This window comes from Anser brachyrhynchus (assembly GCF_964034855.1).
Source record: "Anser brachyrhynchus genome assembly, chromosome: 1".
Classification (NCBI taxonomy): domain Eukaryota; kingdom Metazoa; phylum Chordata; class Aves; order Anseriformes; family Anatidae; genus Anser; species Anser brachyrhynchus.
In genome coordinates, this window is record NC_137694.1 from 201,818,761 (window position 1) to 201,840,886 (window position 22,126).

The following is a 22,126-nucleotide window of genomic DNA, read 5'->3' on the forward strand; positions in this document are numbered from 1 at the left end:
GACATCTGCCACAAGTGGCTCTTTCTCTTCTGTCTCAGCCTAGGGACAGAAATGCATGATGACCAGCTTGTTGCATTTTGCTTTTTCTTAAGTGATTTTGTTTTATATTGTAAAGGAGTGCCCGGGCAGCACAGGTATTTTTGCAGTCACTGAGCACCATGCCGCTAATATCTGGTGCTTGGGATCATGTGAGACAAAGGGGCTGCAGTGGATCACATGGCAATAGAACAGCCCAGAACAAAGTTGCAGAAGGAAAACGTGCTTTGTTAGGGTAAGGGGAATGTGGTCCCTGCTGCTTTACAACACCATGGCCTCTCTCCTGCTCTGGTGCTTCATGCACCTGCTACAAGAGGATATAAACAAGTTGTGAAACCTGTGAGCTACCAGCCTTGCTGCAGGGTGTGATAGGGGAAGCACGTGTTGGAGCAATCACTGGTCAATGGCTCGATGCAAGACTGACCATGCCTGAGGCCGTGTCTGTCTGGAGGGGTGCAGACTGCTGTGGACGCACCATCCCCAACTGTGCTTTGGACTATCTGGCCTCAGGCCAGCTCTGATGGGGAAGCCACGCGAACAGTCAATAAGACAGTGCCTGAACCAGAGCTTGCTTCTCACCAGCTAGAACCGAGCAGTGAAAGACTGCCAGCACCTTCCCCACACATACTTGAGTGCTCCTTCTCCTTGATTGTCCTTGCAGAGAACAAACTTTGAGGTGTCACGTGGGTTTCTTTTGGCAAGTTAATTCCAGGGATTCAGATCCCCTTTCTTAAAGCTGTGTCCCCTTCAGAGCAAAGGGTTACCTTGGGGTTGAGCGCTATGTGTCTAAAGGGCTTTCTCCTTAGATGTCTGGATGTACAAGTCTGGGTGAACAGAAACTGTGGCATCTAGTTACTCTGAGTTCGGATGGGCTGACCACCTTGCAGAAAAGCTTGGGGAAAGGCCAGAGCAGTGAGCCGCCTTCTCCAAAGCCTAACAGTAGGCTGGTTCACCAGATATGGTTATAAGCATGCCTTCCTTATGCTCTGTAACAATTTGCAACTCCAAGGGTGTGCAATGCCTGCCTTCCCATTATCCCTAATCCTTTAATATAGCACCTGGAGGAGGAGGAGATGAGTATGTTTAATAGTTTTCTGTGTGCCCGTGCAAGGTCCAAGGACAGGCTGAGCTTCTCCTTTAGCATAAAGGGAAGGTCTCTGTGATTGCAGACTTTACTTGAGAGCCTGCAGAGATAAATCCTTGAAGTGACCTTCCCATCTAGCTGTTTGCCTTTTGATAACACCAAGTCAATGCTTTAAATATGTCCTGTTAGTATTATTTGTTAAGCGCTGACAATGGATTCGGCAGCCTACAAGAAATGGCAGAAGATGACGTTATCTGGCACTGCCAAGGCAGCGAAAGTGGACATGGGGTAATTGCCTAGCTGTGTCCCTGGGCTCAATTCTGCATGTTTCTCACAGCAGTAAATGTTACATCAGGAGCACTATATTTTTGAAGCACTGAACTGCAGAGCACTCTAAGATGTTACCCATGAAGGAGTCAGTCCTTTGGCTGAGCCTTTATTGTGGGGGACTTGAGCATCTGCCCAAAGACTTTGAGGTTTGCTTTTGCAAGACTGCTGCCAGATCCAGTTGGAGGACCTAACTCCTAATTATTATTCATGGAAAGAACAGTCCATCTGTCATCAAGATTTATTTGGGGATAAATATTAAAATTCACTTCTGATCTGAAAGGATAGTATCTGTCTGGTGTATATTCCCAAAGGATGGCAGTCTGGTTAGATGTCAGCATGGTCAAAGCTTGACCCATTTCAGAGAGGGAGCAAAAAGAGAGGGATACACACACATAAATACATATGTATATATAGTCTGTGTATGTGTGTATAGTCTGTATGTGTGTATATATATATAGGTATGTAAATACATATTATATACAAATACTTCAAACAAAGTCAACATTGTCAGTCATGTATGATCTCACTGCATGAAAGGTGAAAATATTTGAATCATTCATCCATATTATTTCATGAAAATAGATATTTATTCTAACAAAACAGTAAGATGCACCCTGACCTCAGATATGGATCCTGAGTTAGTATAGTTAGTATAAAATACCCTAATTAATAGAGTTTTGATTGCTACAACAATTTTTAGTTGAGCTACTGCCCTTTAGATTTATGTTATTTGATTTTATGTTAAACAGCAATAAATTCTAAATCAATCTTTTATTTTTTTTTCCATTGGTGAAAGATATATTTTTAAAGGACTACATTATTATGTTGTTTAAGCATCAGAATATGAATCTACCGACATCACTGTAGTGAAACAAGACCTTTTCTGCTTTAAAAATTTTAAAATGATTAGGTCAAAATTGTCATTGTTGATATTTGTACTACAGTAATTCGTGGCCGATAATTTAATTGAATTTTCATATGTATGAAGCAGATGTTATAAGTTCTCTACTGCATCACTACGGCAGTGTTATTCATGCAGATTTATAATAAAGCAATCCTGTATTGTTCATTCCCACATTTATCTACATTTTGTACTGCAGCTGATTTTGCAATTGTCTCATTTAATTATGAACATTGACATCATTTACAGGATTTATGCGTCTAATTAAGTGGGCTCTAATAGCGAAGTTTCAGAAATAAAGCCAAGAGACTAATATATGTTTGCTAGTGGTTACGCTGGTTTCTATTGTTTCTCTTAAGCAAGAAGAGCAAGAAAGAAAGAAAGTCTTTGTTTCCTGCTATCAGAAGAAGTCTTAAAATAAAATATTTTCAGTCTTCTCTGTCATTATATATGAAGGAATAGTTTAAAATGTTAAATTGATAATTAATAGTAAATTTGTTATAAAAGTCACTGAAAAGAATGCAAAAGCAGAAGTGTTAATGGGAGCTGAGAAGCCAAGCAGCCTATTGACCAAGGTGAATTTATAACTACCAGTAAACCACTTATTAAAGTGTCTATTTATTCATTGAATAAGCCATTATAAACTACATGTGTGTGACATTAATACAAAGTGTGAACCTTTTCATTTTCCAGGCAAAGATTAAATGAAAGAGATTTGTTGATTAACGATCCTCTAAACTGGTGGAATGGTCCAGCAAGGTCAGGAATGAGAAAAAATCCAGTTCATTAGTCAGCAAGTTTTCCTGTTCATGGTTTTATTGCTCCAGTTTGCTTATTTATTGGTCAAGACAAGTGAAATGAACAGGAAAAAGGCCAGCTAGGGTTACAATCTAGCTCTGTAATAGACAGATAAGGCTTTCTGTCCTTCAGGAATTTCCTTTTTTGCTCTTTCTCCAGCCATCAAGTGTTGATGTGGTCATGACTCACTGCAAACCACAAGTAATATTTATTTTGCCTGACCTCCATCAATACAGGACAATAACTGTTTGTTAATTTCATAAATCTGTGGAAGCTTGTTAGTCCTTCCTGTTTTAAAGCCTTCCAGTGAAGTGAGAGTCTACTATGTGGATAGATGCTCTATCTGGACATTTCTTCAGCACTGTGTTCATCACCATGAGCCCTTCTTTGTTAAATATGACAGTGGGGTTGTTGGGGTGCCACTGGTGGAGGTGGAGATGTTCAGAGCAACCTATGTGTAATCAGTACTTCCTATCTCATGGTAATACCTCTTATCTGAATAAGTCGTAAGGAGGTAGTGGGCATTCAAAAGGATCTGGACTCTGAGTAACTCATAGCTAATGAAAAATGATGTTTGATGGACTGGCAGAATTCAGAGGCATTTAGCCCATCCTTTTGCCCCAACCATTATCCCTGTTTGCCTAAACTACCTTTCCTCATTTCCCTCCTTGGTCAGGAATATTCAGAGGTCTCTCCAAGAAATCTGCATGTTTATGGGAAACAGCTCGGAAATGCAATGAGTTTAAAATAATTCTGTCTTGTATGATTGGATCCTGTAATTTTTTGTCTGTTCCCAGAAAATATGAAAAATAATTTATTGCTTTCTTTAACATCTTTAAAGGTTTGTATGTGTTCTTTCCATCTTCTGTAAATTGAACAGGATTTTTTTTCTAGTAGGGAATGTAGAGATATATTCAATACCTATGAACTGAATACCTATGTACAGTATTTGTTAATTATGCAGCTGTCATCTGTCTCCAGCAGCTTTTCAGCATAATTGTAATGAACATTATTCCTTTCCCTTCTGATCCTTTCATCAAAATCTTGTTATGTTTTATGTTTTCCTTAAAGTCAAAGCTACAGAAGTCATGGGATTATTTGAAATTCAGCTTTTCTTAGAACTTTTTAGAGAGAAGGATAGTGCAGGGAAAAAAAAATATGTTCTGGGCCAGCACACACATTCTTCTTCTCCCTTCACAACCATTTAAAATATTTTTTCTCTTTAAAAGAGCAGATCAGCAAAAGCTTTTCTTTTGCTTGTTTTAGCAATTCACATGAAAGAAAATTTGCTAACATTGTGTTGGCTAGCAGACCACACAACAGCTGTGAAAGCTTCCCAGCACCTACGGTCAATAAGGAAATGGCTACTGTACTAGTTGACAAACTGCAGTGTTTTTGAGAAACTCATTACCTCCAGGAGAACTGTGGTATCGTTCTCAGGGAAATCTGATGGCTAAAGTATGGTATTTTTCATCTGTGCGCCTTCATTTTGAATACAAAACAGATGCAGAGGTACTAGTTTCCATTCCTCATAATATTGTCATCCTTATCAGCAAGCTGAACTGATAATAGGTTGAAAAACTGTAGCTGGGTGGCCATTACTTTTAATCCTCTAGCAGTTATTTTTTGCCCTATTGTTTCTCACCCTTATGAAAACTGCCTTAAAAATACCCCACGATTTATCCACCACCATGGAGCACCTATTTGCTGTGGAGTTTTTCTGTAGTCACATGGAAAGCAGATCAGCCTAGCTGTAAAATCAGAAATGAATCAGGTTGGGTGAGACCCACAAGGTGACTTTACAATAAGAGCTCTATCACAGGAGGAGAGGTGTGACTGGAATTGAGCAGAAGGCAACTGTGGCAACGGGGTGCCAAATGACAGGATGGTGTCTTTTATCCGAAAGTATCTTAATGTCTGCCACTTAAGCATACACCAGTACTTGAATGGGTAATTCATTAGAAAGTCAGAGTATTGCTCTCCTTGTTTATGTTCCTCTGCATATTAGAGGAAGAGGTATGTTTCATCTTAATATGCTGAATGTGTTTTTCTTCTGTCCACAATCCACAGTTAAGTGATTTAATTTTCATGTCTGGCTTCTATTTATTCCACAGCCAGAAATGTTACATCTGTAATAGTCTCATGCAAGCTCCTTTAGTAGTCAGTGGAAAGTCTTCAGCTGACATTAATGGGCTTTAAATCAGACTTAAATCAAAGTTTTAAGTGAAGAATCTAGTTGGTAGCTTCTGTATTTCTACAGATTAGTTTATTGGTAACATTGGACTATATTTTTAAGAAATGGAGTTCACTTTAGCAAAAGTACATGCAAATCAGCTAATTGCTTTTCTATGTGCAATGCCTGAAAACAAGCATGCTCTTTTTTGATAGCACAGCGGATTTTTTTTCTTCTTAATGTGCTTCCATCACGTTAAACCAAAAGGAAAATTAAATTGTTTTATTGCTATAAGCTATTCATATTGTTATAATCTGTGTATCTGTCAACTTTGGATATACTTGAAGGGGAGACAGAGAGAAGGGAGTGAGCTCGTCTGAGGAGGATGATCATCAAGGAGGTACTTGAAAAATAAAATGGGAAACAAATAGAAATGCTTACAGGGAGGGAAACAGAATTAATGGAGAAAGCATCTGGGAGTAAAGGAGAAAGAGTTTATTGGTCCAAAGCTAAGGGTCCATGCCCAAAGTAATGATTAAAGAGGATAACAGGGTGTGGGGACTTTGTTCTTTGCTTTCTTGTGGGATCTAACAATTACTGATCAGCCAGGGATGGCTTTTTGCATGCTCTCGTGTGCTCTGGTTTGGGAGTGTGTGAACTGTGAGCAACTGTCAGGCTAGCAGAGGATTTTGCATTCTCTTTTTCTGTCTTGTGTGAATGCCTATGAATCTAAGGACTTCTGTTCTTTTGGAGGTTTTGCCTTGTCTCTCCGCATGGGGAATAGAGGGAAAAAAGTGTTTTAAATTTGCTTTTAAGACAGTGCTTGAATAGAGGAGCTGAGAACAGGTACTCCTTGATGCACATCACAGACTCTTGTGTGCTAGTGCTGCTGTGTAGTAGTGATAGCAAAATAGCAGTTCACAGCTTTTGGAGATTCTCTCGCCGCATCTGTATTTATACCCACGGATATTTTCACTCTGCTGAGAAAATTGTACTTAAAAGGAGATGATTTTCACACATGTAATTACCACTCATTGTTACCACCTTGCAATAGAAGTGCTAACATGTGAGGACACACACTACATTTGTGATTTTTTTCAATGGTCTAATGAATGTCTTGAAAGTGTTTCCAAGCGTATTTATAGCCTCCAAAGCAGCTTTACAATGTATGCAACAGACAGCAAACATTATAGAATAAAGTGGTTTCCTTATTTTTATCCAAATATCCAAATACAATAGTGTCTCCCTGCAAAGCTAACCGTGAGAAACTACTATGTGCTTGGTTGCTATCTTGTCTGAGAAACATTTCATCTTTCTGAAACAGACCCCAACACTCTCCTGCCCTTCCAGCTTTCCTCCAATATATGCATGTAGGCAAGGTAAAAAAAACTACCAAAGGAAGCAAAACACCTTAGGAAACAGAGGTGCAGACCTGAGGCTGCCCAGGATAACCCAGGTCCTTCTGCAGTGTTGAATCCACTCATCTTGAATCTGTAAGAGCAAATACAGAGTTGAGGAGCACATCCACAATTCTGCCATCTCCAGGTGAAATGATATATCTTTACTACACGTACGTGCTCCCTGTCTTCATTATGAATAGAGCAGGAAATGTCTGCTGTAAAATACTTTCCATGCTCCTCTGAAAAGGCAACACATCTGCTAATATTTATGGTTCTTCCCTGTCCTTTCACAGTCCCCTCACCCTTCACGCACAATGCCATCGAACATCGCTCTTTCATTTACCCAGGATAAGGCCCACAGATTTTACTCCTCTCACATTTAACAGATGATAATCCCCAAGACAAAAGGAAATTATGCTAAGCTTCTGGCACAGCCTATTCAGCACAGTGCTGAAATGAGGCACCACAGCCTCTGTTGGGGTACACATGTATCTCTTCCTTTTTCCACGTATGCAGAGGTTGCCTGAAGTGCTTCATATCACAATCACAGCTCTTCCAATTTCTCCATGTCCTCAGCCCTTCAGGACACCTACAGCTAATCTGGAAACAGCTAAACTATTGGCAGGTGCTCACTCCTTCCTATCGTGTAATTCAGGGTCAGCAGAATTAAAGTTGTTTGGATAAATAGCATATGCATATGGTTTATCTCTGTTATTTCCTGGTTTTCAGAGGTCTGAGTTTTAGGAGTGCAGTTGCAGAAAATACTGTTAGAAGCTGTGAATATCCTTGGGCTTTTGGGAAGTATTATTCATCACGGTGAGTCTGAGTATTTTCACAAGAACGAGAAACTCCTCCCCAAGAGTACAGCCTGAATTACTATGCTGGGCATATTCTGGACTTCTATGACAAAAAGTGAAGGTATTTTCATTCCCTGAGTTATAGCTGAAATCTGTGTGAAGAACAACCTGATTCTTGTGTAAGGCTCTTGTCTTGCAGTTTGGTTTTTTTTTTTTTTTTTTTTTTTTTTTTTTTTAATGCAAACAGGGAAACCATCTTTGAACTCTCACCTTTCAACCAGTCACAGGTGAGGCTCTCACATTACAGACCCTGAGAGTCACTTCTGCAAAATGCAACATTTCTTTCAATATTTGAGCACACCCAGGGTTCCCATTTACTTTAGTGGGCATCATAAGCCTCAGCAAATTCCAGAAGTACCCACCGCAGCATTGTCCACCAGTGGGATTTCTGCCTTGTGGAGGAGGCCCAGGAGGATTGTTGCTTTTTGTGGTGCTACAGACTGCTCTGGCACAAAGTTGCCCCGTGACAGTACCTGTGGCCTCAACATGCAGCCTCCTCCTTTGTCAATAGGAAAAAGCAGAGGAAGATCTTTCCTAGAAGGGTTACAATCATGACTGTCCCCATAGGGAAGAGGGACTGTCCTTAATTAGCTCAACAGGTAACTTATTTTATCTTATTTTAACATGAGTTATCTTACTTTGACCTGAATTAGCTAAGTATTTGGGGATTTTCTTCTTAATCTAGATGGAAATACCATAAAATCTGGATAGTATAAGAAATTATGTAAAGCAACTATTCCTGTAAACCTTCTGTTTTGGTGAAGAGATGTTTTTGATCAAGATATGTTTCTACTTGTATTTAGAAGGTCCTTGATAGAATTGTACCAAATAGCAGCCAGGAGCTGAGTATCTTTTGTGTATGCTCTCCAAATCCAGAGTATATCTATACTGGTTCTGTTGTGTCCAAGACTGGTCTCTCCTTTCACTGGAATACTTCTCTCCCTCTTCCTTTCCTCTTCCTTTCCTTTCCTCTTCCTTTCCTTTTTCTTCTTTTCCTTTTTCTTCATGAACAGGTGACCTCAGTAATATGATGAAAGGCATGGTGATTTTTAAAGCCACAAAGACAGGCTACCTCAGGCCCCTGGAACAATTAAAGATGATTTTATGACATTAAAGTTAATGACCAGCAAAAATTTGAAAACAACATTTTCCCACAGAATAATACCACGAGAGTCCAGTTCATTTTGGTTATGCTTTGGAAAATGAAAGGCACCAGCTGAAACTGGTTCCTGTTCTGCAAAGATATTGTTAAACAATGTTAGCACTTAGAAAATAATCCCTCCTGGTCTTTTTTGCCTTTCAATAATATTCTGTAGCAAATACAGCCTGTGTGCACTGACAGAAACAACACTGAAGAAATTGTTTTTGTCTTCTCTGGCAAAGAGATGTGTTTTTTTCTTTTCCTTCTACGAAGGCAACCATAAAAGGCTGGACAACAATAAAAATCAGTCATCAAAAATTTTCCCTGTCAAAAATATGAAGAAGGAAAGCTTAGAAGTGGAGCTATATCACACACTGAATGGCTCCAATGCATGTTATTTGGGAACGATGTAGGTGTACCAGCAGAGAAAACTTCCCTTCCACAAAGAGTCTTTATTATATAGAAATATACTCCATCCTACTTAACATAAACTGACCTTGCTCTGTGTCTTCTGATGTAAGGCACATTCACCTGACCTGCATCTGGAAATGGAGTTGCAGCTCTTCAGACAAATTAAGGATATCAAAATGCCTGACTTCCAGGAAGTTCTGCACCACTGTACTCCCATATATTACTGATGTGATGGCTATCTGAAGAAATAGGCAATGACCTAATTCCTTAGCTAATAGAATTTTTCCTATGGACTTAGCTGGAATTTTTTGGGGGGAGGAAAATGAATTATGCCAATAAAAGCAGAGTCCTGTCAGTAATGTTCATTTAGTCCATATGGAGCAAAACCATAAAGGCCTCAATTTCTAACAGTAGCCACCATGACTCTGGCTTTTGCTATGGCTCTGCTGGATCACTTTTCCAGTCCCTTTGACTGATTGTTCATATTCATGTCCTGTGTGCTTGCAAAACACTGTTGCAGTTAATTTTGTGCGAGTGATAATTCCCATGATTCCCATCTCACCCCTACACTCCTGCAATTACTCTTGTTCCTTCACTACAGAGAATTAGTCTCACATTTTTATATTATTTTTGAAACATTTCTCACACAGAGCTCTGCTTATGTCTGCAAATTTAATACCTGTTCCAGCATGCTGTACTTGTCCTGTCCTTGATTTACTATTTGAAATAATAAATGCAGAGCATTTATATAACACTTTGCCTATGGAGACTCCATGGTGCAGAACAAAAAAGGTAGGTAACACTAACCCTGTTTTGCAAGTAGTAAAACATGACATAACGGTGGTTTTGGCCATTTCAGGCAGTCCTAAAATTAGGTCTGGAATTCAATTGAGTTATACCAGTATTAGGCCAGCGCAAAGCAGTGTTGAATCAAGTATTTATAAAACACCAGCCCTGTGATATCTCATTTCACTGGCATGAGACTGAAGAACAGCAGTATTGAGATGGAGGGAGACAAAGTGCCAAAACAAGCACCTATGCTGTAGTGGTCCAGGAATGAGCCATGTGTGTCAGCCTACCGTGTTTCACAAGCACTAAAGGGCAAAAAGCTTTTTTTTTATTTTTTTTTTCTCTCTTTTCTCTCTCTCTCTCTTTTTTTTTTTTTAAATTTAAGTAATTGTATCATAATATTTAATTTCTTGCAGCCGAGTCACTCTCCACCGCAGACTGTCAGGAGATAAGGCAGGCTCTCACCAGGACTGCTGCAGACAGGTGTTTCACATACCTTTATGCTGCCCTTTGACCCCCCTGGTATGTATATTGAGATGCTAAGCTGTCCTAAAGCAGCGTAGCTCTGTGAAAGCCAACAGAATGACTCCACTTAAAGCCAGCTGACGGCTTTGGTCATAAACATCCCAGGCCCTCCTGTGAACAGACAGATTCAAGCTTGCTTTTTAAGATGCAGATGGAATATCGATTGAAGAGTAGATGAAGACCACCAGGATAGTTTTGTTTCCAGTGCAAGCATCATTCTTCTTTATAGATTAAAAGTGTGTCCATGCAATGACTCCATTTCTCTCATCATTTGTTTTAATCACTGCTGACTCATTGTTTTGCCTGCAGTCACTTTGCTGTGACAACAATGATTAATAAGGATAATTCAGAAAGTTATGTTTATGGAGAAAGTAGGAATTAATATCCAGGTGACAAACATATAACTTAGCTTTTAAAGAGAGGGGTATAAAATTAAATTGCGATTTAGAAAATATTGTCAATTCTGTAAGCTCTGCTCTGCTTTTATGTGAAGAGCACATTGTAACCCAATCATGCTAACGAATCACCATAGAATTTACATTAAATCACTACAAAGAATTGGGATACCATTTTAAGAATGCACAAGAGTTTCATTTTCATTAATCTTAGGGTATTTTGAAGGCTAAAGTGTATCAGCAGCAAATGGCCATTCTGTGATTCCTTGTGCAGTTCCTGTAGAAACCACATTCAACTTGGAAATGAGGGATAAACAGAGGATTTTCACATGAATTAGCAACAGACGGAAATCCAGAAATCGTTTTCATGTTTTAGATACCTGCTGTGATAAAGAATAGCCGTAACCTATTTCTTCTTTCAAGAAATAGACGCAAACCATAAGTTGCTAAGGCTCTGCTCTATTTTGTTTCAGAATTTATCTCACTGGATGAGACTTTGTAGACACCACCTTTTGCAGCTAAGATTCAAATACACTTCATATGCTGCACAAGGCCAAAGTTTCAGCCACATTCAACTTCTGCTAGTGCAAACACATCAGCTTAGTGTTTTGTTTGCAAACGGATGTTTGCATTTTCCAGGGGGATTATGGGAATAATCCATACGATATTAAAAACCGTCACACAGAGCTTGGTCAAAATTTCCAAATCTAACATCTGACTTCTAAAACTCTAGACAAATAAAATGAGATTAATTTTCAAAAATACTAGAAACCCATCACTATCATTGACCTTAGTGAAAGTTTGGGGTACTCCACAACTTGGAGAGTGAAGCTACTTTTATTTAGCTGCTTAGATATGAATCTAGGACTTTAATTCAAATGCTCTATCTTAGATAGTCCATGGCTATCCTAACAGGTTAAACATGCCAGGGAAAGCTGCTGGGCCTGGAGGCGGTTTGCCTTGGAATAGCTCACATCTACACAATTTAGCTGCTTTAGCCACCAAGAGAGGGTCACTAAATGCAAACTATCTATTGGGAACGGCCCCTGGGCCGTTTAACTGCCAGGACATGCCAGGAATTTGACTGAAAGAGCTGGTGTGAAACCCATATGCATGCCAGGGAACGGTCTCATGGTTTATTAGCAGAAATAACCTTATTCCAGGGTGCAGGAATGTTCTTGCACACATTTGGGTTTATTACTGTAGGTACAGTGTATTGTTTCAAAATTTTGCATGGTGATTTTATGAAAGTCAGGTTTAAAGTTCTGCACTGGGGTTATCATGTGGTTTTTACTCACTTGAGAGCCATAGCTCGCCAAGAAGAGAATTTTTAGAAACTTAAATCCACCTAGGTACCTTAGGGTGCTTGGCTACTTGTTGTTCTAAACCTTTGGCATCACTGCAGAGGATTTTGCTTCACTCCATGTGAGGCACAACAGCAAGTACTTGCCCAGGACTGAATGATGAGTGGGGAGCAGGCTGCAGCAGAGTCCAGAAGTTGTACACAGCAGAAAGCATATGGTTTATGTTGAATTGGATAGTGGTTATATTTCCCATCCTACCCCAGTAACTAGTAGGCATCTCATTCCCTTCTCTCCTCCTCCCTTTCCAACACACGTATCGGCTCCTGGTGTGTTGCTGGGGGCCTGCTGGGTTGTGGTCTCACACTTTACTGAGTGCCCCACTGTGAGTTATGGGCTGGCAGTGAAATTCTAAATCAACTCATTGTGAATCTTTAGCAAAAGGAGTGAGCTGCCGTGCAGGACCATTTATTTGGAAAGCCAACGTTTTTGTATTCTCTCTCTTAAGGCTGATGTCAAACCTCATGACAAAATTGTTTCCTCATATTGTACAAGACAGTGGGGTGCAAGCCAAGATCCCATGCTGTCCCCACTCCTTCTCTCCTGCAACAAAGCCCCAGAGTTGGAATAGAAAAGCCATCCTCTCAGCAACTTGTCCCATCTCAGTCCACGGCTCAACACCATAATGCAGTTTGTGTAACAGCAGTATATACATAGCAGTCAGTGCTATCATTGTACATGAGTTCAGACCCACTGCAGCCTAAGGTTTGAATTCTAAAACATATTGTATTTCTCCATTCCTTTGCCCCTTTCTTTAATGGTATATTAATTTTCCACACTTTATAAACAAGTCACAAAGATGTCCATACCACCTGAGATCTGTTTGGCACCTGCTCATCCAATAGCCAGATAAGATATTAGATGTCCCTTCTGAGAAAGATCACAGTATTACACACCCGACAACGCCCCAGAGTGGGAATGTACACGTATCTAAAGTGGATCAGAACACACACATCTATACCACATGTTCTCTTAAATTAACAGACACATTAATAGCACAATAACTTGTATTCACAAGATGCAACTGAATGGAAAACTGACTTTAGACTTATTGAAAACCTCTCTAATGAGAAATTAAAGCTACTGAATGATCTTATCAAAAAGGATTCTGAACACTTTCCTTGGACTGAGAAACAAAATCTCTGAATACCCTTTTGTGCTCAGAGTCACTGAACATTACTGGCTTTTTTAAGGAACTTCTTTAGCTGGCTATTAAATGAGATTGGAACCAATCAGACAAACTCTTGCTGATGATTTCTGGAGCAAGGCATGAAAAGAACCAGAGAATTTGATCTCTCATTTCCTCTTCTGTTCCTTTCATTATGTTTAACTCTGTTCCCTTTTTGTTGTTGACTGATTAAACAGCATTCGAATGCCACCGGAGGGAAGCAAGGTGGGATGTGTTTTGCAGATCTTTGCCAAAACCAAAATTCATTAAGTTTCTTTGCAAAGAAAGTTTGAAACCTCTGGGGAAAAACAGCCATGCCTCCTTGGGCATGGCCAGCTAAGGAATAGAGAGAGGATTATCTGAGGAGCACTTAGGAGCATAGTTTCCATGGGCTCCCATATGTCTGTTCAGTTTTCTAAAAGTCTTCCTCTGCCAGAAGAGGAAGGAATATTTGTCAGTCTTTCCAAATATGAACCAAGTAGGAAACCTGTTAAGAACACACAGAGTTACTGCCTTCCACTCAGAGAGGAATTTTGGAAGTGGCAATGCTTAAGTGCAGCAGGAGCACTATGAAATGTGTCTCACCAAGGGTTAATAGACCAGGCTAGCAAGAACACATTGTACAGAAGAAGCCAGAATTTGGATCTGTGTAGCTTGCCACGAGCTCTATCAGGACTGAAATTTAGCTGGCCTCTTAAATGATGAAGGGCGTTAGTGAAAAGCCTATGAATTCTGAACTGCAGATTTTCCTGGCTTTGTAACACTCAGGAGGTATTTCTTCAGGCTAAACAGATGACTTACAGACCTCTTAGAAGTATCATAAAAGTGATTATTAGGAAATAATATGGTCCGTGCTATGTTGGCTTTGTGTAACACATAGCGTAATATCTCCCTGTATAGTACACTTTTCTTTGATATGTGAACTATGCACAAACTTTTTCAGAGAGAGATCATTTTTGTACTGTGGCATCAGCTGTGTAATCAATGTTTTATTGGCCAACAAGATTGAAATGCAGGTCACTCAATATTATTATGTGATTGAAGTTAGAAATCCCTCCCCCAGCCCCAAAATAAAGTATTCAATAATACTTTGTAACCATTATTTAACATTCTAGTGGTAATTCATTTCAACTGGATACTTATCACTAATACTAATGGAAAATACATTTCTATAGCTGTGGAGGTCAGGACGGTGAAACTGCACGTTTAATTCTTTATCATCACACTGATCAGCAATGTTCGTTTGCTAAATGCAGGTGGGATGAAGCTTGGAATGGTAGAGATTTGACAGCAGGGAAAAATCACGTACACTTACCTCTTCCTCACTTCAACAAGAATCTGAGAGAAACTTGCCAGATCAGTGTTCGTCATTAAGTTCAAACCTGAAAACCCTTCAATTTCAGAATGGTTTGCACAAGTACTTGACCTACTGAGAATCTTTCCCCTAAACCTCACAGTTGCAAAGCATTAGATCACTTCATAACTGTTTTGAATGCCTGCTCTGAATAAATCTGTGTCTGAGTTAGTCACCATCAGCTCCCTGTAGTCAGTGGAAAGAATTAGGCATTTAAGGGCACAAATGAGCTGTCTAATTTCAGATGTGCACTTTAGGATAAAAGAACCCATTCTATTTCAATACCTATTTATCTTCAAAAAGTATAAGGGGAAGGCTAGCAATCTACCTCGTATCTTGAAGTCTACACTAAAGAAATTTAGTCAGTGAAACACAGCTTAATGAAAAAGCCAAAATGAATACCAAAAAGCTCTTTATAGCTGTATAGAATATTGGCAAGGAGTAAACAAATCATCTTGTAATAAAGACCAACAAGTAAAACACTGGCTTTCCAGTCAAAATGGCTACTACACATTCCTGTTTGTACTTTCTCGTTTATTGAGAGATTTTTGAAATAAGAATAGCAAGAGAGAAAGAAATGAAAAGTATATAGTGAAAAAATGACTATAATATTATACTCGGTAATCTTCTACTGAAAGCTTTTTTTTTTTTTTTCTTTTTCCCAGAAGAGTGCAGAAAGAGAACTCTGCAAGTTGCTACACATAAAAATAATCAGATAGAGCAAAACCCATTGAAGGTTCTCTCAGTGAAATATAATTCACAAACAGCAACACCTTAAAGTTGTAAAACATCTTGTCATGCATCTTGAAACATGTTGATATGACAAGTTACAAGATGAAGCAATTTGGCAGGTATACATTAGGACTAGTATTATATCATATGTAAATACTTCACTGGTTTCAATAGAATTTAGCTTTCTGATATTCTAGAATGCTTTTGGAAAGCCCACATGAGCCTCTTTAGGCAATGTGGGCACAAATGACTGTGTTATTCCTGCAAATGAATCTGAATTACACATGATGAAATGCAATCAAGCCATGCAAACTTGGAAAGTTACTGTTCATCACCTGAGCTCCTAGCACTGATCATATGTACCTTTTTGGCATACCATCAGGAATGATTGAGTCACTGTGGTGTAAGGAAGCATTGCCCAGCAGCTGCGTGGTAATAACTGACTCTTCATGCTTTTCTCCACTGTTGGGGAAATACATTTTAATTCATCTAATGCATTCTGTTTCATTACTGGAATAAGCCAGGAGGCACAACTGGCCAGCTGTGGGAGCTCAGCTGCGTAGTGGCAATTTATTCACCTGTCATAACTCAGCCTTGTTAGATTGTGTGTTCACACGTGCTGTGCTACAGACCCTAGACCCATCTCTTTTAAAGTGGGTTCTAAAATGTAGATTTTTGTTTGGTTGTTTTTTTTTAATGTTCCCCTTATTCACTAAGTGCTCAGAATTTTTAATTACAATCCAACCAGCAGGGACGTTTCAATGGCACCAACACAAACAGTAAAATCCTTCCATCAGTTCAATCTTCTGCCTAGCTTTTCACAAGATTTGTTTTGGAAATTGTAATCTTTTCTGCTGGTGAAAAGTTTCATAGAATTAAGAAGCATTTATGTTAAACAGCAATGAAGTCTACATATAATCTTTCTTCAGAAGCATCAATACAAATGAAAGAAGGATTAGAAAGCTTTTTTCCTACTATTACACCCAGGACAAGATATTGATATGGAAAATCAGGCTGTCCCTATATTTATTCATAGAAACATGGTCTTAAACTAGTGCTCTGAAATTACCTCAAACCTTAGAATTTGTCTTCAATCTTTTTTCCTGTGCATCTTCTGTTTCAGTAACCATCATCAGCAGATTCTTTCTGAAAGTCTCAGGGACGCTAGAGGTCAAGTAATTCCTTAAGGTAGTCCTTTGGGACACACCACTGATAAAACAGAGAACAGTGCAAACTGTAGGAAATGGTTCCTATAAAATACATAGTACATCAGCACTGCAGCATAGGATTCCATGAATAATTGATTTGTTGGTTTGCCTGCTAAATGGGAGAGAATGTTTTTCTTCAAATGGTAACTATTTTTTCACTTTTCTAAACTAAAAAAAAAAAAAAAAAGAAAAAAAGAAAAAGAATTCTATGAAACATTTAATTTGACCTGAAACGAAGAGTCTCATTCTCATTTTGGACATTTTTAGCAGAAAAAGAAACCTATGGCTCTGGAGGACTTTGTGACTTTGTTCAAAGCCCTTTCATAACACAGAGGAAGAAAGGGAAATGTTTCCCTTTTAATCAATAGTTCAATGTCAAGGCAACTTTTCCAGGACTGAGAGACTTGAGCTCAGTTCCTTCCTTTGTCTAGGGGAAGGAGGATTCACTTCTCCCACAGATGTTTCCCTAGTTAACCTACTGCTGGACTCTTTGAGTGGATTGTTCTCAAGCCATTGTTTCATAATTGGTAGAGTCAGCAAGAGATCACCTTGCTGCTGAAAGTTGTGGGACTGCTCTCCTTCCACCTTGTCCTTGGTTAGCTGTCTCTTTAGTGCTGCTGCTGCTTGTATGGCCAGGAATATGGCCTGGATGCAGACTATATCCATGTAGAAAAACAAAATAATTGCTTTCAACTGGACCTGACCCTGTCTCCAGGCTCGCTGCTCAGCTGCCCAAGTACGAGTGCCAGTGCAAAGGAAAGTTGGCCACATTGCTGGAGATGGAGACAGAGGATGCATCCCAAGGTCTTAGCTGTCTGTGACCCATGACGCAGGGTTGTGAAGCTGAGCTCTCTGATCTCAGCTCAGCCTTGCTAAAAAACGTTGGTGCTGAGCTCTGAGGGAACAGAAGCCAAAGTCATGCAAAGTAAGCAATGTAAAAACACAGACAGAAGTGAAATTGTTGAGCCATAAATTAAACACTCAGGAGAAAACTACTGACATGTTATGGTATAAAGCTCCAAGAAATAAAATGAAAGCAACTCAGTAAGGTCAAGGTTCAGTCATTTCCAACAGAGAGGCTGACATTTCCCCACCTGACTGATGGCTGCCCAGCCCGAAGATGCTCACGGAGCACGAGTATGCTCATGCTGAGCCTGGTAGCTCTGGTTGCTTGCTGTGTGTATTCACCAATAAATAAGTGTTGTGATCTCATAAAATGTTTACAGTCCTGCCTGCAGCATCTCTGCACCAGGCAGGCTACAGGGCTGTCCACACCTCTGCTTCTTCCAACTTCGTAAATATACCACCACAACCTTCACATTGAAGCAACATCCATGAGAGATGCTGAAAGCTACTCACCGCATCATCCTGTGCAATGGGACAGTTATTGCAGTCAGGGAGAGGTTTAGATCCTCTCCAGCAGAGCTGGGAACTAAGCCTCAGCTAAAGTCCCAGCCACAGTGCTACTGGATAACTCGGGATGACCTTCAAACTGTGCAAACAGTGAACTCACCGCGCTCTGCTGCTGCCCTGCAAGAGTCGTCCACTGTGCCGTGTCCTCTCCTGTCGCAAATTAACACATGGCCCACCACCAGCAGACAGGCATCACATTGCTTGTAATCGACATGCGTGGGGCTGTGCCAATTGACACCAGCTGAGAATCTGGCTTATACACAACTTGCACAGAATTTATTGGCAGCTCGGTTTGTGCACATAGGCTTTGTCTTTGGTGTAGACGGGTGTGTTTGTGCCGGATTTACAGCTATCTTGCTGTAAAATACTAGTAGAGACAGGATGCTGGTAGCTTCTGTTGCAAATAAGTCGCCAGAATTGACTGCAGGTGAGGATTGTCGGGCTGAGTTCATTTATTTTTTACTGAGGCAGATGGTAATCTGCCTTGTCATTAGTATTTTGCAGCAAGAGTGATCTCTGTGTAGAAATAACCATCTCTGGAGTGAAGACAAGCCATTGCTGACACCAAAACCCATGTAAAACATCATGTTTCCTATACAGAAAGAGCACACGCTGGGATGAAGATGAAAAATTCTCCGATACATACTGTTTGGTTTAGTAAGAAGACACATTACATCTCTTTTGTGCAATATAACCATCAGCTAAATTGATCCTAAAAACGTACTGGTCCATACAAGTGGGAAAGTAGCTGTGTTAATGTGTACGTAATAGTGCTATCCCTGCTGGGGAGCCAGCGATAGGTTATGGGTAGTTGAGAACCGACATGCCTAATTGCTTCACCTTGGTAATCTGGGACAAAACATGGGGCGAGGAGCGGGGGGAAGGCAGCAGAGGCGGCTATCACACAAGGCTCATGCATTATTCAGCTATTTCTTCTCACGAAGCTTCGTTTCCTCACTAGTGATCCTCACTGTAACTCCCATCCTCTTTTTCATTTGTCTCATTAGACCCACTGGACTCATTTCCACCTGTTCAAATGAGTTCACTTTCAGAGACGGTAAATGAAGGGGGAAATGAAAAAATTGCCTGCTCCCCAGGGGTATTTTCCTACTAACCCATTCATTACTGCTTGACTAATGTCCTGAAGCATGATATTTTATACCCTTTACGCAGTTTTATTCTGTTTTATGTAACTAGCTGATATTATCCCTATGTCTAATTAAGATTCCCATTCCTTAATTCTGAAATAGAAGAAAATTACCGCTGTATTTCCTCACATAAAGCTATTTTATGAGCTGGCAAAGTGATCTTTGTTCACAACCTGTAAAACTCTTTGCGCTTCTTGGGAATGAAAAATGTTAGTGAAGTTTTCTGGAATATGAGCATAGAAAGGATTATATTGGCATTTACAGGCTTTTCTGTATCTGTAAATTCAAATGAGTGGATTGAAATCAGTCAGTTGTTTAGTAGTAGTTATAGGGCAGATAAATGAGTCTGTTAGCTAGCCTTTTTTTTTTTTTTTTTTTTTGCTAAGGGTAGGTATTCACATCAAGAAATATTCAGCAAAATTGGCAATCAGCAAATGAGCCAAGTAGCGCGGTCACTGAGTTAAACTCCTGAAGATACATGGCTCCAAGGCTGAAAACTTACTTAGTGGCTCTTTTTTTTTTTTTTTTAAATAAAGTAGTCCATTTTCTTTCATGAGCTCTTTTAAGTTAACATTATTTTCCACCACTCCTGTGGTTTCAAAACGCAAAGAAAATCTGCGTGAAAGCTTTTAGAACCTTTTCAAAATTAACTCTAGTTTTGCTCACATGTTCTGAGAGAAGCCTGAATTTGCTCACAGAATGTCTTCTAAAGGTTTTCCAAAATTTTATCTTATTTCTAAGTTTCCAGTTGCAAATTTTCACAGACGAAGTTTTTTTGCTTGTCTGTGTTTGATGCTGCTTATTTCAATGTTATAATAAATGGAGATTTTTGCTATTATGAAGAACCAGCTGGAAAGCAATACAAACTTTGAGGAAGAAAACTGTTAATTTTTATTGCTGTAATTTTAGGATTCTGGTGCCAGTGTTCTGTCCCAACTCTTCTAGGGCTGCTGTAGTGTACAGCTCATTAGTGTCTCCCAATGTGTTTTCCTTTATAAGTGTATTTAGTCTACAGAAATGCAGATGCTCAGACTCCCACCCTTTCATTTGGTTTTTATTCTTCACTTGTACAGACTTATAATCATACTGTCCCAGAATATAGCTTTTATCTATGTAGACTCTGACTAACACTAAAATGGTAGATATTAAGCATCTTCTTTGTATGTCGGGGTTCTCTCAAATCTCCTTTAGCTTTTTTTTTTTTTTTTTTTCCACAGTGGCGCCTGTATAATTTAAAGCACATACAGGATATGCTAATGAGCTGTTGAAAGTATCAATAGCATTTGCAAAATTAAGAATTGGAAGTGAGACTCAAAATGAGCCCTTTAAATTTAACTAAAATTTGCAGGCACAAATACACATATTTTCTGTTAACATCTTTACAGAAAGTGTACTTTCTTCTGTTTACAATATGAGATTTTTATTTAGCTTATTTATTATTTTGTCTGGGAATGTGTTTTCATGAGAAGACAGGGAATGTTTCGAGACATATTTCCATAGCTCTATCTTCTCCTTGAAGAACATGAATGGGCCCAAGTGTTTGCTAAGTGTAAGACCGATGTATAACCTTCATCTTTGTTGTCTCCAAAATCAACCAAACAATTCCTTTGCAAAACAGGAAAACAAGGCATGTACTTAATAAGCACCTAGCACAACAAGGGCAGGGATAGAGGATCGTTACTTATTTAAGCTGAAGACTTGAGCTAGCTGCCTCCTGCACCCTCAGCTCCCATGCTGGCTATCAGCAGCTGGGGAAGACCCACGTTCCCTAGGTGGCCCTCCATGCAGCGCCTTGTGGGCAGCACCCATCCTAACATGAGCAGGAAAAGAAGCTGGGAGCATGGCCGGGGGCTTCAAAACATGTCCAGGAGAAGCTGGGGGGATGTTTGCTACTAATTTTCTCCATCTGGCACTAAAGATATTGACATTTCAGCACCTGAAGAAACCACGTGCATGTCTCCATGTTGTGTCAGAAGAATTTTCATGTGCTTCTGTAAATGTCTAATGAAATCTCTTCTAGCAGCAGCTTTTCTCCTACTGAGGCAGCCCTTTGGGAGAGAGACCAAACTGCAGAGCATAGCTTTATCCATACACTTTTTGTCCACGTCCTTACTATGTCTGATACTGATCATAATTTGCAAAAAGCTGGAGGCTCTTCTGATTTTCAGTGTTTTCCCTTGATCTTTTTCAAATGACCATCTATCTTCTATATCACAGAGTTTTCTACAGCATCCATCACTGTTCAATCTACACACTTCCCTGCTAAATCAATTCTACGTTGTGAAGTCCCTGCAGGACTCTGGGGCTGTTTCTGCTCAAGTCCACAGTCTGCTTGGGGAATACTTTGTTTTAAATCATCATCATTCTCAAAACCTTTTAAATGGTGCCAAAGTACAACTGTCTTTCTAGTATGGACAAAAAAGGGCTTAGGAGTATGTGTTTGGAGGGATATGAGATAATTTAAGAGATGTGGTTTTGGTCAAAGTGCCAAGATCTTTTTTTGAAATCAATTTATAGGGAAATAATTATCTCTAAGCAATGTATATTGAATCTTCATTGCCTTGTGTGGAATTCTTCACTGCTTCAACAGAGGTTTCACTCAAGGAAATGAGAGAAATGAAAGAAAAGAGAGAGACATGCTGGCTAAAGGATCTACTTGGCCTTGTTGCAAGGTTCTGGCAAACAAATTCTGAAATACAAATGTTTGTTGATTTGTGTCCAATGGGCCAAATTCTACTGTCAGTTGCAAACTCAGGTGAGTTGTAAGGGAATAAATACATGAGCGCAAAGGACAAAAAATGCTGCTTAAGACCCAGTGCAGCAGTCCTTATGGCAGCATGGAGCATGTTACCACATTACTTGGGTAATGCAAGCACTGATGCTGGAAGCCATATGGCTGCAG

At 39.6% G+C, this 22,126-nt stretch overlaps 1 long non-coding RNA gene across 1 annotated transcript; it reads right to left on the reverse strand.

The window, feature by feature from the left end:
* Window positions 1-5,679: 5,679 nt before the first annotated feature.
* Window positions 5,680-10,355, reverse strand: LOC308187981. The gene is made up of 3 exons (XR_013945048.1): window positions 9,217-10,355; window positions 6,755-8,660; window positions 5,680-6,299 (listed from the first exon to the last, which is right to left on the reverse strand). It is a non-coding gene; the product is annotated as an uncharacterized lncRNA (long non-coding RNA).
* Window positions 10,356-22,126: the final 11,771 nt, after the last annotated feature.